The sequence below is a fragment of the Carassius auratus genome, unplaced genomic scaffold (genome assembly GCF_003368295.1).
Source record: "Carassius auratus strain Wakin unplaced genomic scaffold, ASM336829v1 scaf_tig00217058, whole genome shotgun sequence".
NCBI lineage: Eukaryota > Metazoa > Chordata > Actinopteri > Cypriniformes > Cyprinidae > Carassius > Carassius auratus.
Genome location: NW_020528873.1, coordinates 191,943 through 208,823, shown reverse-complemented (window position 1 = coordinate 208,823; position 16,881 = coordinate 191,943). Strand labels below are relative to the sequence as shown.

At 38.8% G+C, this 16,881-nt stretch overlaps 2 long non-coding RNA genes across 2 annotated transcripts; both read left to right on the top strand.

Annotated features, from left to right (window-relative positions):
• The first annotated feature begins 9,511 nt into the window (after nucleotides 1-9,511).
• LOC113099818 (uncharacterized) lies at nucleotides 9,512-14,163 on the top strand. The gene is made up of 5 exons (XR_003289526.1): nucleotides 9,512-9,619; nucleotides 9,728-9,835; nucleotides 9,927-9,974; nucleotides 13,914-13,974; nucleotides 14,076-14,163. It is a non-coding gene; the product is annotated as an uncharacterized LOC113099818 (long non-coding RNA).
• A 70-nt stretch (nucleotides 14,164-14,233) lies between these two features.
• LOC113099807 (uncharacterized) lies at nucleotides 14,234-16,446 on the top strand. The gene is made up of 3 exons (XR_003289523.1): nucleotides 14,234-14,398; nucleotides 14,477-14,580; nucleotides 16,087-16,446. It is a non-coding gene; the product is annotated as an uncharacterized LOC113099807 (long non-coding RNA).
• The last annotated feature ends 435 nt before the right edge of the window (nucleotides 16,447-16,881 follow it).

The window sequence follows — 16,881 nt, the reverse complement described above, 5'->3', positions numbered from 1 at the left end:
CCCCAACGCCACCAATTGTTAACAACAAGTTTTTTAATTTTTTATTAATATTTATTTTTATCAATTTTGTCGAGAATAGTGAATGGAATCATAAACAAATTATACAAATCTCATCAAAAGTCAACATATGATACAAATGTGCTGAATATAATGATTTTAAAAAAATATGCACCCAATCTCACACACAATAGGCCTACAACACATGTCCAACATCTCATTTAAGTTATTGTTAACTTTTCACATACTGATAAGTATTGCTTTTCACATTTGATAACATTGTATATTTTCTTAACTTTTCTGCTGTTAAATAATAATAAAAATGAGAACACATTAACAATAGTAAACTAAATAGTAAACAGTAAACTAAATTGTAGTAAACCACACAGAATAGGCCTACAACCTCTCCATCCACATCACCAGTTTAATGTGAGGGATGTGCCTGGATGTTCTTACACAATGCAGCGATGCTAGGCCGAATTGGGGACAGTTTCAGTCTTAGATCGTTTTCCACAAACAGTCTGTACCTATACTTGGTCTTAAGGCAGACCAAAGCTGAGAATCCAGTCTCGCATAAATATGTTGTAGCAAAAGGCATCAACGTCTTAATCGCTCGTTTTGCCAGGTCCGGATACTCTGCCCGCAAACTAATCCAGAAGTCTGTCAGTGTCTTCTGACCGAACTCGATTCTGACCGACCCGTTCGTGGATATTTCAATGAGGCTCTCTCTCTCCAGCATAGGAAGCTGGCATGTGCTGGGTGACGAAAAAGGATTACGAATCCATGTGTCGTGGTCTTCTGTTTCGGGGAAGTATTTGCGTAATTGTGCTGCCAAGTAGCCAAGGTGTTTCCGTATGTCACATCTGACACTGGCGGCAAGCCGTAGCTCGTTTTCACACAGAAAATCCTGCAGTGATGGGAATGCGCCAATGTCGTTGTCTTTGACACAGTCAGACCAGAAGTTCAGCTTTTTAATCGTGGCCTCTACCTTGTCTCGCACATTGAATATTGTCACAGAGCGACCTTGCAGCCCGAGATTGAGCTCATTTAGACGGCCAAAGATATCTCCCAAATAGGCCAGTCTTGTGAGCCACTCATCATCATGCAACCTATCTGACAAGCGAAAAGGATTGTCGATGAAAAACAGTTTCAGCTCGTCTTTCAGTTCAAAAAAGCATGCCAAAACTTTCCCTCTGGATAACCATCGCACTTCAGTGTGGAGCAAAAGCGTCAAATGGTCACTGCCCATCTCACTGCATAAGGTGGAAAAAATGCGCGAATTTAGGGGTCTTGATTTGACGAAGTTAACCATCTTTACTCTGTCGTCCAACACCTGTGCCAGGCTGTCTGACATTCCTTTGGCGGCAAGCGCTTCCCTATGTATGCTACAGTGGACCCAGTGGCATCTGGAGCCACTGCTTGTACACGGGTGACCACTCCGCTGTGCCTCCCCGTCATTGCTTTGGCACCATCTGTGCATATACCAACACATTTAGTCCAGGTTATTCCGTGTGATCGTATGAAACTGTCTATGAGTTCAAAAATGTCCTGCCCCGTTGTCCTCGTCGGTAACGATTTGTAAAAGAGGATGTCCTCATGGATTGACCCTCCATATATGTACCTGACGTACACCAACAACTGAGCCAGGCCTGCTACATCTGTTGACTCATCTAGCTGTAATGCATAGAATTCACTGGCATGTATGCGACATAGTAACTGTCTCAATACGTCTGCTGACATGTCACTGATCCGTCGGGACACGGTATTGTCCTATGAAGGCATTTTCTGCAAAGTATGTTTAGCCTTTTCCCCCAACATTTTCTCATCCATGTCCATGGCAGCAGGGACAATCTTTTGAATTGCCTGTGTATGTGAAGCCCAGAGTTATATAATCTTCGTTATATCTTCTTATCTTTGAGTGTGCCTCCCTACCATCGCCTTGTTGTCTTGATGGAAGAGTCTGTGTCTCCCCGTCTCCATCACTGTCCATGTTAATGGTTTGGCTAGCATCAGGCCTTTCGTCAGAGTTAGGATTAGCTATGATAGTGTCTTGACCTGAAAAGCTTGTCCCGACAGCAAGTGACTCCTGTGAAGTTTCTGTTGTCTTTCTGGGTATGGCCTGAACCCGTTTCAACCATTTATCCATCGATTTAAATTGGTTTTTTTGTTTTGTCAAATAGACGTAACTGGGATGATTTCTGACAGGATTTTCTTTTTTATTTGCGCGCTGCACAACAAATAATATTTGTCGTCATAGCAACGTTTATTATGATCCCTTAGTGAGTTGCTACAGGTACACATCCAGACTGAGAGTGCATTGGCTGAAATGTCTGTATGTATTTTAATTATTGTATTTGCTTTTTTCTTCCTGTTTGTTGTTTGTTTGTTTTGTTTGTTTTTATCTGTCCTGTTTGGCAAATAAACTTAATTGAATATGACGCAGAGCTGTAATCAGCAATGCAGCAGGCTGCAAAGATCATTGCAAAGATCATCATAAAAGCTCTCTTGTTTGCCGTAACCCGACTGACCCTGTCAATTTAGGACGGACACAAATAATATTTTTTCCCCCTTTTATTCCGACCGACTTGCCGTTTGTAAACTTGCGTTAAGACCATAGACTGTAAAAAAATAAGACCTACCGATTTTTTTTTTTTTTTTTACTCTTCAAACAATTAATGCAAATGCAATAAAATGATATTAATTATATTTTAGTAAGTATTGTCAATATAAATTACCCATACTCCTACATACAAACGTATGCTAGGCTCTAAAAAAAAAAAAAAAAAAAAACCCTGTGGCCATCTATGATTATAAGGGCTGTAGGCTAGGCCTATATGAAATGAAAACGAAATCACGACACTCGGGGAGAAAAATGCGTTCATCAGAAAATGTGTTTAATATATTGAAACGTCTGTTTATATACCATACTCACTTAATAAAGCAGCGTTTTATATTTAATATGAGAAGAGGTAACACTTGCGTTATGGTCCGGATTTGACACACAAAAAATCTTTAACTTTTAGGTGGTAAAATATGTTTTAGTAGTAATTCTATGAATTACACTGGCAAACCTAAAGTAATATACCCACCGGATGAAGAAGGGTTGGCTCTCTACAGAACATAATATATTCATTTTATTTTATTTTTCGTGTTCGCAGTTATGAGGAACAAACAATACTACGGACGTGAGCACTCTGAAAGAGGCACTACAAAACTGCTTTAAAACTTTCACAGAGATCTCACACATAAAACACCAAATATTAAAAATTGGAATATCAAGCAAAATAATATTCGATGATTGAACTAAAAAATCGTAGCTCTCACCGGTAATTAAGACGCTCCTACATTAAATTTCTCTGTAGCCTATAGGCTACTTTAGCCTACTATGCGTTATAGCCCAGTCTTTAAAAAAACGATTTAATTTCATATTCATGTTTAAATGAAATAATATATATTTATTTTATTTTATGTTGATTATATGAAAGGTGAAAAGCATGATAATCCCGAAAATATCGAGAGACAAATGGAGTGGGCAGACATGATTTTGACCACTTCATTGAGTTTGTTTTTGTAGAAAACCTTTCTTTAAAATGAATTTCATTTTGTATTAATTTTGTCTTAATAAATAACAAGAAAATATAGCAGGCAATAAATCAGGACACAGAGTCGCCGGCGCGTGAACTGGAGATCGTCTCTTGAACTGAAACTCAGCGTATAAGCTACTTGCCTCACAGACCTGAGAGATATACATATAGAAAGCATGAAATGTGTACTTAAACATGTTTAACAAAAGAATTCAAAACGAAAGAAAACAGACTGCTCTCTGCTTATGTAGGCTAATCGTATTTGTCTCTGGCGCGCTCACTGCTGCGAAGATCGCGAGTCAGCATAGTCAACTTCATCTTTTACACAGAAAACACTTGTCTATTAATAAACAATTGAAATGTCTCCTTGATATATTTGACATATTAATAATCTATCATTACTTTTCCCAGTTCTTTGTGGCAGCTTATGCGTTATTGGCAGCGCCACCCTTATGAACGCGTCCCCACCGCTCAATAGTTAATATTCTTTGGTGTTCAGTTTATATAGGTTTTAGGTTTTCTAATTGTTATTTAATATATATATATATATATATATATATATATATATATATATATATATTTTTTTTTTTTTTTTTTTGTTATTATCAAAATCTTTTTTTTTTCTCGACACCTCTTTAACTTAGCATGAAATTCTGTCAGTGAAGTTCCGCATACTATTTGTTTAAATCAATAGCTACGTAATCACCATTACCAAAATTGTACTTTTTTTTTTACATTTTGAATCTTGATACCCCTGGGGGTATGCGTACCCCAGTTTGACAACCGTGGCTCTAGCTTAACAGAAGAAGGTGTTAGCAATGTCGTTAGTCAAGGGTTTGATTCCTAAGTACCACACATACTGATACGAATATATACTTTCTCCTCTACTACAAGTTGACATAGATATGGACTTAGCTGATAAAGTAACATACATCTTAAAGTGCATTTACTGTCTTATTCTTTTCAGAGCACGTTTGCCAGGGCTGTCTGGGTGGAAAATGGAAAAGAAACAGAAGGCACACTTCCCAATAATTGGATACACATAAATAACAAAACAGTTAAATGGCCAAAAAATAGAACAAAAGAAGCTTTCAGGATGAAAAAAGACCCTCAGGATGACTGGCATTAATTCCCATTAATTAAAAGAAAAATGACTTCAGGTAAGTTTTGCTTAAAGGATGGTTTAACGTATTACATAATTAGTCAGTTATTGCAGTTATTACAATGTTTATTACACCTCTAGATAATATTCATGACTGCGAAAGCTATAACTTGACCAGCCAAGCCGAAGAGGATGAGAAGGAAGAGGAGGTAGTGGTTGGTAGCAAGAGGAAAAGAGCGAAAATAAATTTTGATGACTATGTCGTTGGTGTGTTTCTCAGGAACGTCAAACATGGACATGTATTTTCTTTTCTTTTTTTTTATATCAATTTTTGTTCTAAAATGTTGAATTGTTCTAAACAGATTCTGATGAGTTGGAAGACGAGAGCATGATGGGTAAAAAATTCACATGATGGCATTATATTCATTATACATTCATAATGTTAGAGATGGATTTTCTTATTTTTTTATTTAAATTGCATCTTAGTAGGTAAGAAGCTTCCCCCCTTTCCCATTGCACCAGCAAAGTTAAAGCCAGTTATGAATGAGGAAACTGTAAAGTCAACTTGTGAGTATACACACACACACACACACACACACACAACATAAAATGAAAACATTAACAGGTTTATTTTCATATTGTTTTACTCTAAAATTCCAGCCTTGTCCAGTCAGGCTAAATTTGTCGGGGGGCCTCAGGGCAGAGAAATGTCCACATCCAGTAAGTATTTATGTATTGCATTAAATTAACCACTTTTTTGTATAATAACTAATCATGTTAAATCTAAGAACATTCTTTGTGTATTTTTCAGACTCTCAGCATGAAAAACATAAATCTAGCAGTCCCAAGCAGTGATGGATCCAGGCACGGCGTCTCATCAGGACACAGTCACACATCAAGGCACAGCGAGAGTTCTAGGCACAGTGTCACATCAGGGTACAGTAATGGATCCAAACCCAGCTACAGGTCAGGTCACACGGTCAGATCCAGGCACAGTGTTGGCTCCAGATGAGATAAGATAGATAATACTTTATTAATAAAGTACCAATTTGATAATTACATTTTTTTTTTTATGTGAACAATTTCAATTCATATCTTTTTGCAATGTTGAGCAATATGTACAGTCACAGAAATGTAGTTTTGTTTGCTATGATGTACACAGGTAAACATTTATTGGGCAGTATTATAAGAGTTTTTACTCAGTCAGTGAACATGTGCTATGGTGGAAGAAAAAAAAAAAGATTCTTAATAAAAATAACAGGTCCAATGATGGGTCTAGAGACAAAAGTGTCAGGTCCAGCAAGGATAGCACAGCAGTGGCACGGGGGATGACAGCCTTAGATACAGCGATGATGGTCATAGCTGTGCACCATTTAAACAATACAGATTTTTTTATTTGAATTTCCCAGTTTTGGGGCCCAGATCTGTTGGATGTTTTCTAAACAGGCTTGTCTTCTTACACAGTGTTAAAGTAATTTAACCATTGTCAAAGCACCTAAAAAGAACTGAACAAGACACACTGTACAAGCAAACTAGATGTTCTTATTAATAAAGCTTTTCAGTGGTTGCATATGGTGCTGTTTTGTAGCAAAATTCATCAGCACAGCTTCATACGGACACTCACTCTGCTCACTCTTTGTCTGGGCCACCAATGTGGATAATCAAGTTACACTTTTATTGTCAACTAAAAATGGAAAATGTTTTGAAAAGGGTTTCAATGTGCATGTTTATCAATACAGTCACACAGTTATCATAAACTATAAAAAGTGTCTGTGAAAATAGTGATGTCATGTGCATGGCTTTTTATATACTCCAATGAAGGCCCTGTGACCCATCACCCCAAACGTTATTTTACAAGTTACGATCACAACTTAACTGAAAAACCAATTGTTCAATCAGGTGCGCAAATGTCATTCAGTCAGGTTTCAGCACCACTCACAATGTTCAGTCTTGATATTTCAGGGAACCAAGGTTGCATTGGATGTCCCCCCCCCAAATCAACCGGTGACATTTTTATCTACACCCTGTCTAAGTGTTTTAATATTGCTCAACAATTAGCTGTGCTCTTATTAAATAACCTTTCAAGCAACTCCAGCAATTGAATAATGAATAATGTATTCATTGGATTCAAATGTGAATAAAGTTTTGTGTTGATGAGGATGAATTGTTAACTTTAACTGTCCTCATGCAGAACAAATGCACTGTGTACTGTTTTCATTAGTATAGCAAGAAAGAACACTATTTACCTTTCATCAGTAAAAATGTTTAGTCATGGTCTCTGCATGAACTTTCAACAGGTGCTGCAACTTGCTCGAATTGGAGGAAAGGATGTGAAGGACTGTGTCCACAAAGTCCTTGATAGGTATATTTCATCATATTAGCGGCACACTGACCAGGAAATGTAATTGTATGGTCAAAATCACTGATGCTTATTTTTGAAAGGTCATGAAAAAAAAAACTTTTAGCTTGCTCATCACCACAACTTTGAAGCTAAAGGGATACTCCACCCTAATATTAAAATTCCTTCTTGATATATTACTTTTTGTTTTCTTTTTTTCTGTGAAACAAAATACAATGTAAAAATATCTCTTTCAAACACTAGGCAAAACACAGTGGAAAATTACACTTTTCGTTATTTATACTCATTACTAGAGACGTGACCTGTATGTTTGTGCTCATTTTCGGCAGCATATCAATGGTATCCCAGCTAGAATTTATTTGTTCTAAAAATGTTCTAAGAACATTCCCATGGATTGTTCTAACAATGTTTTTAGTGGTTAGTTTTATTTTTGTTCCCAGAACCTTCTCTCAAAAGATAGGATAACATTCTCTAAAAACTTTCTAAAAATGTTTATTAATAACATTATTAGAACATTATACCCTAATATTCTAATTAAGATTTAAGGAGATGTTTAGATGTTGATGTCTGTTTAAAAGTAATAGTTTGGTTTGATGTCACCATAATGGTGGTAAGTGTTGGCTTTAGTTGTGCAATTTGACACTTTACATGTCAGTGTTGTTCTTTAACTGCTGTAATCTTTATTGTGGTAAAAACAGCAGGAGAACATGGTTAGACGACACCGGTTGCTTGCTTATGATTAATACATCATCACATATGTGGTGTGGATACCTGTTTTCAGATAAAACCAGTTGACCAGATTACTACATGAGGAAAGTTTTAATATGAGGCAAATAACCAACATCATGTCACAGTGTCTGGTCTGTGTTTCCCTTGGTGTACTCTAGTGGTCTCACTTCCCCATAGTCACCCCACTGCAGGCACTACATTTCCCACAAAGCCTTGTCCCTTCGTCACTGTTAATTGCACATCTGTTAAATTGCACTCAGCTGTCTCTACTTTCATCGTTTTCACCTGTCTATATAAACCGGTCTGTTTCATGGAGCCCTTGTTTTCCGTCACCGGCTTTCTCGTGTTCTTCTTGTTTTTTTTTGACTGCTTTCATTGTTTTTGAATATTCAACAACTGCCTGGATGACCCTTTGCCTGGTCGGGAAATGAAGGGGCTGGAGGTCCTGGACTTTTGGGGGTTCACCAGTTACCTTCAACATCATAGTCAATGGGATACACAGACCACACCTGTCTCTCCAGACACAATGGCCACCAGCCCAGCGCCACAGCACAAGGTGCACAAGATGGCCACCGGCCCAACGCCAATGCACAAGATGGCAGCCACAGGTGATCCTCCACAGGCGAGTCAGGTCCCTGTGGTCCGTCCAGGGTCGAGTCAGGTCCCCGTTGATCTAACTGAACCCAGTCAAATCACTACGGAACTATCAGAGCCTTGTCCTATCCTGTCATGGCCTGAAGGCCATCCAGGAACTCCCTGCCTGCCCTGTCATTTACCATCTCATCAGGGCCACGGAGGCCACCTTAACCGGTTTGTGTTCTCTATTTCAGCATTTCCTAACCAGACTTGCTCTCCTGTGCCATCGATCCCATTGTGGTGGTCTTCTGTGCCACCCTGGTGGGCTTAGGTCTCGACCGCACGGCGGTGGTGGTTCTCTGCCCCTGGTGGGTGTCAGTCCTGTCTGCTCGGCTGTGGTGGGCTCTAGTTCCACCTGCTCCACCCTGGATCCCTGACCTATTGGCTCTGCCCTGGGTCGCTTAATTTTCCATTCCCTCCTGGCCTCTTTGTTTTGTTTTTGTTTTACTTCCAAGCTCTGTTTCCCTCTATGGACCTGTCCCTCCCCCTGGTCCTCTGCCGGTTTACCTCCCTCCTCTCATTGTTCATTGGTTTGTTCTTGTGTTCGGTGGAGCATCTGATTGCAGTCAGGTACAAAGCACTGCACCATGTTGCTGACGTTATTGTTAACCGCTTTCACACATGCACACAATATATAAAACACACGATGATAAATATAAAAATCAATACACAATACCTATATAAAACACTATTTGCACGATTAATACCGAAAGAACTGCTATTATTGCACATTTACTATATAAATTAAAATTCACTGGAGGAAAAAGTTTGCACGGCCGTCGTCAGATTTGGAAGTCACTCAAAAGGCTCGTTCGCGGTTGTGGCTTCTGTCGACTTCAGTGAGGTGCGGTGGATTATGGGATGAGTAGTTCCTTCACTTGAAATGAAAATATGTAGACTGTCTTGTACCTTTGACTTTTTTTTGGATTTTCTCTTAATTTTTTCACTCAAAATGATATGTTATATGCTTATGAGTTCAGCCATAGCTGGTTATCCTCACACATGCTCTAAAACTCTTTAGATAGAGATTTTTCCGAAAATCAATGGGAGAAATGAATGATGCCAAAAAAATCATTTTTTAATTTTTTAAATCATGGCCATGAATCTGAGGGCAGCCAAAACAATGCAGACAACATTGGACTGGTCGACCACCAGTATGCCAATAAAGGTCCACTGTGGTCCAAGAGGTTGTGTCCTCAGCAAGAACAAGTGGTGAGTGCCAAACTAAACGGGATAGTTCACGTGCACAGCTTGTTGGTGTGCTTTAAATAATAAATGCATGATTGCTCATTCCTAACAGGGATATTTTTTTATTTCTAGCTGACCTATGTGCTGGACAGAACACATCCAGCAAAAGAAATTGTTTTTCTGGATGGTCCAGTTTGTCTTCAAAGGGAGGACTTTTGGAGCCTGGGGCTAGATGAACAGGTGGAGAGCAATGTAAGGGGATATTGCTGTAAAAAGTTTGGATGGTTCTAATGTTTTTATTGTAATTATGCAAAACATTCTGTGCTTTCAGATTGGGAATGCGTGCTTCAGACTGGTAGAGGAGACAGCCAGGAGACATGTATGTATTTGTATTTAACTTGATGACTTACACATAAATTTGTGCAAAAGTGAGTACGTACACCTCTCACATTTTTCCCAAATACTTTGTCTTTTCATGGGACAGCACTACAGAAATGAAACTGTGCTGCATCGAAAGATAGTCGCTGTACAGCCTGTATAACAGTATAGATGTATTGTCCTCTAAAAATAACTCTACATAAAGCCATTAAGGTCTAAACAGTTGGCAACAAAAGTGGAAGGTGGAGCAGAGCAAGGAGTGTAACATCGACCAGCTCTGTGATGTCATCAAGAAGGATTGGTAGATTATTCCTATAGACACCTATGCAGCTCTGGTGAATTCCAAGTCTGTAGGGGTAAATGCAGTGCATAATAATGAAACTCACAAAAAATATTGACAGTTTACGTACTTTTGTGAGATATATGTATATGAAACGCAGACATACAATTTTATTCAGGGAATGGATGTCCACATTGCTGACCTATTTGAAGTCCCTAAATGGAAACTAGTTTGCCGGTAAGTTCCATAATGTGTTGACAAGTCCAGCAGATACACCTCTTTAAGTGAAGATATGTCCAAGGAGATCTGAACATAGTTTTGTTTTTTTCAAAGGACAATGTGGAATCTAAAGACATCATCATTTTGCCAGCATGGTCTAGGGGGTCACAAACAGCAAGCCACTACATGCTTTGTGTACAGTTACATAGTTTTTTAGTTTTTCCTCTATTTTTAAACCAGTTGGTGCCCCTATAGCTGACATTAATAGGGTATTTTCTTCACAGGTGTTATTAGTTGCTAAGAAGGAGGCTATTTTTCTGGACTCATTATGTCCAAATGGGTTTGGAGATGAGAAATACCGAACCATATTTAGGTTTGAAACGCATAAGCAGAGGACATTAGCAAGGTTTGACCTGGGACCGATTAAGGCTAACACAGAGAACAGAAAGTGCATGTAGTTACATGCTACTATGGGAATTAAAGGTAATACAAGATAGGGGGTGTTTTCTACATTGTTTTTTTTTATATTCATCCAGTTAAGCCTGAACAGCACTCTTAAAATCTTCTGTCTGATGACACGGTGTAACAGCCTTAACTTAAATACAGATCAAACTGAGTGAAATGGACTGATATCCTGTTAAGACAAAGCCTTGTTCCCAGGCTTCAGGTTTGAGTAAAAGCCTTGTTCCCAGGCTTCAGGTTTGAGTAAAAGCCTTGTTCCCAGGCTTCAGGTTTGAGTAAAAGCCTTGTTCTCAGGCTTCAGGTTTGAGTAAAAGCCTTGTTCTCAGGCTTCAGGTTTGAGTAAAAGCCTTGTTCCCAGGCTTCAGGTTTGAGTAAAAGCCTTGTTCTCAGGCTTCAGGTTTGAGTAAAAGCCTTGTTCTCAGGCTTCAGGTTTGAGTAAAAGCCTTGTTCCCAGGCTTCAGGTTTGAGTAAAAGCCTTGTTCCCAGGCTTCAGGTTTGAGTAAAAGCCTTGTTCTCAGGCTTCAGGTTTGAGTAATAGCCTTGTTCTCATGTTCTCAGGCTTCAGGTTTGAGTAAAAGCCTTGTTCTCAGGCTTCAGGTTTGAGTAATAGCCTTGTTCTCTGGCTTCAGGTTTGAGTAATAGCCTTGTTCTCATGTTCTCAGGCTTCAGGTTTGAGTAAAAGCCTTGTTCTCTGGCTTCAGGTTTGAGTAATAGCCTTGTTCTCATGTTCTCAGGCTTCAGGTTTGAGTAAAAGCCTTGTTCTCTGGCTTCAGGTTTGAGTAATAGCCTTGTTCTCAGGCTTCAGGTTTGAGTAAAAGCCTTGTTCTCAGGCTTCAGGTTTGAGTAAAAGCCTTTTTCCCAGGCTTCAGGTTTGAGTAATAGCCTTGTTCTCATGTTCTCAGGCTTCAGGTTTGAGTAAAAGCCTTGTTCCCAGGCTTCAGGTTTGAGTAAAAGCCTTGTTCTCAGGCTTCAGGTTTGAGTAAAAGCCTTGTTCTCAGGCTTCAGGTTTGAGTAAAAGCCTTGTTCTCAGGCTTCAGGTTTGAGTAAAAGCCTTGTTCTCAGGCTTCAGGTTTGAGTAAAAGCCTTGTTCCCAGGCTTCAGGTTTGAGTAAAAGCCTTGTTCTCAGGCTTCAGGTTTGAGTAAAAGCCTTGTTCTCAGGCTTCAGGTTTGAGTAAAAGCCTTTTTCCCAGGCTTCAGGTTTGAGTAATAGCCTTGTTCTCATGTTCTCAGGCTTCAGGTTTGAGTAAAAGCCTTGTTCCCAGGCTTCAGGTTTGAGTAAAAGCCTTGTTCTCAGGCTTCAGGTTTGAGTAAAAGCCTTGTTCTCAGGCTTCAGGTTTGAGTAAAAGCCTTGTTCCCAGGCTTCAGGTTTGAGTAATAGCCTTGTTCTCAGGCTTCAGGTTTGAGTAAAAGCCTTGTTCTCAGGCTTCAGGTTTGAGTAAAAGCCTTTTTCCCAGGCTTCAGGTTTGAGTAATAGCCTTGTTCTCATGTTCTCAGGCTTCAGGTTTGAGTAAAAGCCTTGTTCCCAGGCTTCAGGTTTGAGTAAAAGCCTTGTTCTCAGGCTTCAGGTTTGAGTAAAAGCCTTGTTCCCAGGCTTCAGGTTTGAGTAAAAGCCTTGTTCCCAGGCTTCAGGTTTGAGTAAAAGCCTTGTTCTCAGGCTTCAGGTTTGAGTAAAAGCCTTGTTCCCAGGCTTCAGGTTTGAGTAAAAGCCTTGTTCCCAGGCTTCAGGTTTGAGTAATAGCCTTGTTCTCAGGCTTCAGGTTTGAGTAAAAGCCTTGTTCTCTGGCTTCAGGTTTGAGTAATAGCCTTGTTCTCATGTTCTCAGGCTTCAGGTTTGAGTAAAAGCCTTGTTCTCTGGCTTCAGGTTTGAGTAATAGCCTTGTTCTCAGGCTTCAGGTTTGAGTAAAAGCCTTGTTCTCAGGCTTAAGGTTTGAGTAAAAGCCTTTTTCCCAGGCTTCAGGTTTGAGTAAAAGCCTTGTTCCCAGGCTTCAGGTTTGAGTAATAGCCTTGTTCTCATGTTCTCAGGCTTCAGGTTTGAGTAAAAGCCTTGTTCTCTGGCTTCAGGTTTGAGTAAAAGGCTTGTTCTCTGGCTTCAGGTTTGAGTAATAGCCTTGTTCTCATGTTCTCAGGCTTCAGGTTTGAGTAAAAGCCTTGTTCTCAGGCTTCAGGTTTGATTAAAAGCCTTTTTCCCAGGCTTCAGGTTTGAGTAAAAGCCTTGTTCTCAGGCTTCAGGTTTGAGTAAAAGCCTTTTTCCCAGGCTTCAGGTTTGAGTAAAAGCCTTGTTCTCAGGCTTCAGGTTTGAGTAAAAGCCTTGTTCTCAGGCTTCAGGTTTGAGTAAAAGCCTTTTTCCCAGGCTTCAGGTTTGAGTAAAAGCCTTGTTCCCAGGCTTCAGGTTTGAGTAATAGCCTTGTTCTCATGTTCTCAGGCTTCAGGTTTGAGTAAAAGCCTTGTTCTCAGGCTTCAGGTTTGAGTAAAAGCCTTTTTCCCAGGCTTCAGGTTTGAGTAAAAGCCTTGTTCCCAGGCTTCAGGTTTGAGTAATAGCCTTGTTCTCATGTTCTCAGGCTTCAGGTTTGAGTAAAAGCCTTGTTCTCTGGCTTCAGGTTTGAGTAAAAGCCTTGTTCTCTGGCTTCAGGTTTGAGTAATAGCCTTGTTCTCATGTTCTCAGGCTTCAGGTTTGAGTAAAAGCCTTGTTCTCAGGCTTCAGGTTTGAGTAAAAGCCTTGTTCTCAGGCTTCAGGTTTGAGTAAAAGCCTTGTTCTCAGGCTTCAGGTTTGAGTAAAAGCCTTTTTCCCAGGCTTCAGGTTTGAGTAAAAGCCTTGTTCCCAGGCTTCAGGTTTGAGTAAAAGCCTTGTTCCCAGGCTTCAGGTTTGAGTAAAAGCCTTGTTCCCAGGCTTCAGGTTTGAGTAAAAGCCTTGTTCCCAGGCTTCAGGTTTGAGTAAAAGCCTTGTTCTCTGGCTTCAGTTTTGCATTATTTTTTTTACAGACAACTTGCAGGAGAAGTGACTAATGGACCGTGGGTGGAGAAGACGGGCAAAGATTTTGATGTAACTTTGCTTACTATGTAGTTTTGCAATTTTATTTTGTTCAGCGGACACTGTATATGGTTGTCAACATCACATCTGATTAACTGTATATTACTTTCCAGCCATTTCCAGTTCAGTCAGATGACAGAGCTGTGGGATATTCATGCTTATGGTAAACTTATACAATTTCTACTTGTTTTTTCCTGCATGATTCCTAAATCTCCATAATCATTATTTTTCTCTTTAACAGTATGCCCTCTGCATCTGTACTGGTGCCATGTTTCACTTTTTGGATGTAAGTTGTAATTCATGGAATGTATGTATCCAAGAATGTTAAGAAACAAACAATTCAAGACTCCAATATTACATGTGTATTACAGACTGACATCCCATCTATTCAAAAGTGGTGGTGTATCCAGATTCTGGAGAAAATCTCGATCGCAAGGTAGGACACATTTCAAGCTGAGAAACACTGCTCTGCTTTACAATTATGCTACATTAAAAGTACCATACTTTTGAATAGGCATGGGCAGAACTTTGGGCAGCGCTGGACAGAGGAGGCAAAACAGCTGATGGCAGGCACCCTACCACCTATTTATAGGATTTATCGACCCCCAAATAGTCAAGGTATGGCCAAACTAACCAGACAACCATTTTTACGTATGCATTCTATATAGGTAGGTCAAAAAAATGGAATATTGTGCAAAAGTGTGTGAATTACTGAATTAAAGGGTTAGTTCACCCAGATAGTAAATTTGTGTAATTAATAACTCACCCTCATGTTGTTTCAAACCCGTAAAACCTCCTTTTATCTTCTGAACACGGTTTAAGATATTTTAGATTTAGTCCGAGCGCTCTCAGTCCCTCCATTGAAGCTGTGTGTACGGTATACTGTCCATGTCCAGAAAGGTAAGAAAAACATCATCAAAGTAGTCCATGTGACATCAGAGGGTCCGTTAGAATTTTTTGAAGCTTCGAAAATACATTTTGGTCCAAAAATAGCAAAAACTATGACTTTATTCAGCATTGTCTTCTCTTCCGTGTCTGTTGTGAGAGAGAGTTCAGATCAAAGCAGCTGGATATCCGATAATATCTTAAACTGTGTTCCAAAGATAAACAGAGGTTTTAAGGGTTTGAAACAACATGAGGATAAGTTATTAATTAATTAATCAAAGTTAATCAAAATTAATTAATTAAAGTTATTAATCATAAATTTGCTATCTGGGTGAACTAACCCTTTAAATGTACAACTTGAAACCGATACATTATATAGATTTATACAACATCTTACATCATATGATATATTCAAAAATAGAAGATCATAACAAACAGTTCAAGTCAAGGTGGGTCAGATGTACACCAATAATGCGATTATTTCCAATGATCAGAGTAAGGAGTTAATCGCAGTAAGATGTTTACATGACTGGAGCAAACCTCTTCACTTCTACATGCAGTCTTTATTTTCTGATTATTCACACATATGCACCTAATGCAGCAGAGCACAAATGATGAACTCCTATACTGTCCACTGTTTTAATTTATGTATATTAAATAACAAACGGGTTCTTATGGATGTATTTTGTTATTCTGTGCTGTGATGAAGAACGCCTGTCTGTGCCTGTAACCGTTTTATACACTGCTGTCACGTTATCTGAGCTGTTTCTGGATGAAGGCAGACTGCTGACAGCGAGTCGTGTTGACAGAGTTCAGGGAAAACTTCCTAATTTCTGTATTAAAATTTTTGTTTTTTTATTGGTTGTGTGATATTCTAATTTTGTGAGATACTGATTTTGAGTTTTATTTAGATATAAGCTGTAGTAATCAAAATTAACACACCTAATAGAAATATTTCACACAGTGTCTAATAAATCTATATAATGTACGAGATTCATGTTTTACATTTGAATTATTGAAATTGACAAACTTCCATAATATTCTAATTATGTGAGACCTACCTGTATTTACTTTGTGCATGTTATGGTTTAAATGAAAATAGAATAATAATATACAAACCATAACTCATAATAACTATTTAATTTAGGCTGAAAAGATGTCTTAAGGCCCCTTTTGAAAGACCCAAAACATCTTATGCTGTAGTGTAGTCTTAATTTTTGATATTTTATTTTATCATAGGAGGAACAGGTAGAAGTGGAGGAGCTGCCCCTCACATCGAAACACATGTCCGAGGCAGAATACATTGTGAGGAACAGTGTTGGGCTTTTCACTGGCCAGATGCAAGAGCCAACATACATGTTCATGGATCATGATGACCAAAGGGAAGCATGGAGGGTGCTGGAGTCAATGCAGTGCGATGCTATGGAGCCCTTCACATTCATTTTTGAAAAAATCAAGGACATGAAAACCTTTATGATTATTTGCAAAGACACCCTCAACCTGAGAGTAAATGCTGGAGTTGGCCTGCACAGTGACCCACACTCTGTGTGTGTGTGCGAGAGAGAAAGCCAGAGATAATTTTTACTCTTAAATAAAACTTCTGTGTACACACATGCTTCTTTCAAGTCATTTCCATTGTCAGTTTGAAATACTCTATAACGTTTCCCCACACTTGTTTGTAGTTCTTTCTTCATGTAAGTGCAGATAGTCTTGGCAGAAATGTTCCTTGTTGTCTTCTGTAAACAACATTGAAGGGATTATTTCCCTCACTTCGATTTATATATATATATATATATATATATATATATATATATATATATATATTAGTCTATATAGACCCATACTAATACAAAATAACTAACTTAAAGGTTAACTATTAGTCAAGTCTGCTTTATTGTCAATTCTTCCACATGTACAGTACATACATACAGAGAATCGAAGACCCCCGGTGCATACAGATAACATTAACAGTACAGCCTAAAAATCTAGGTCAAATATAAAATGTAGATACAACTATACAATAATGGAATGTAA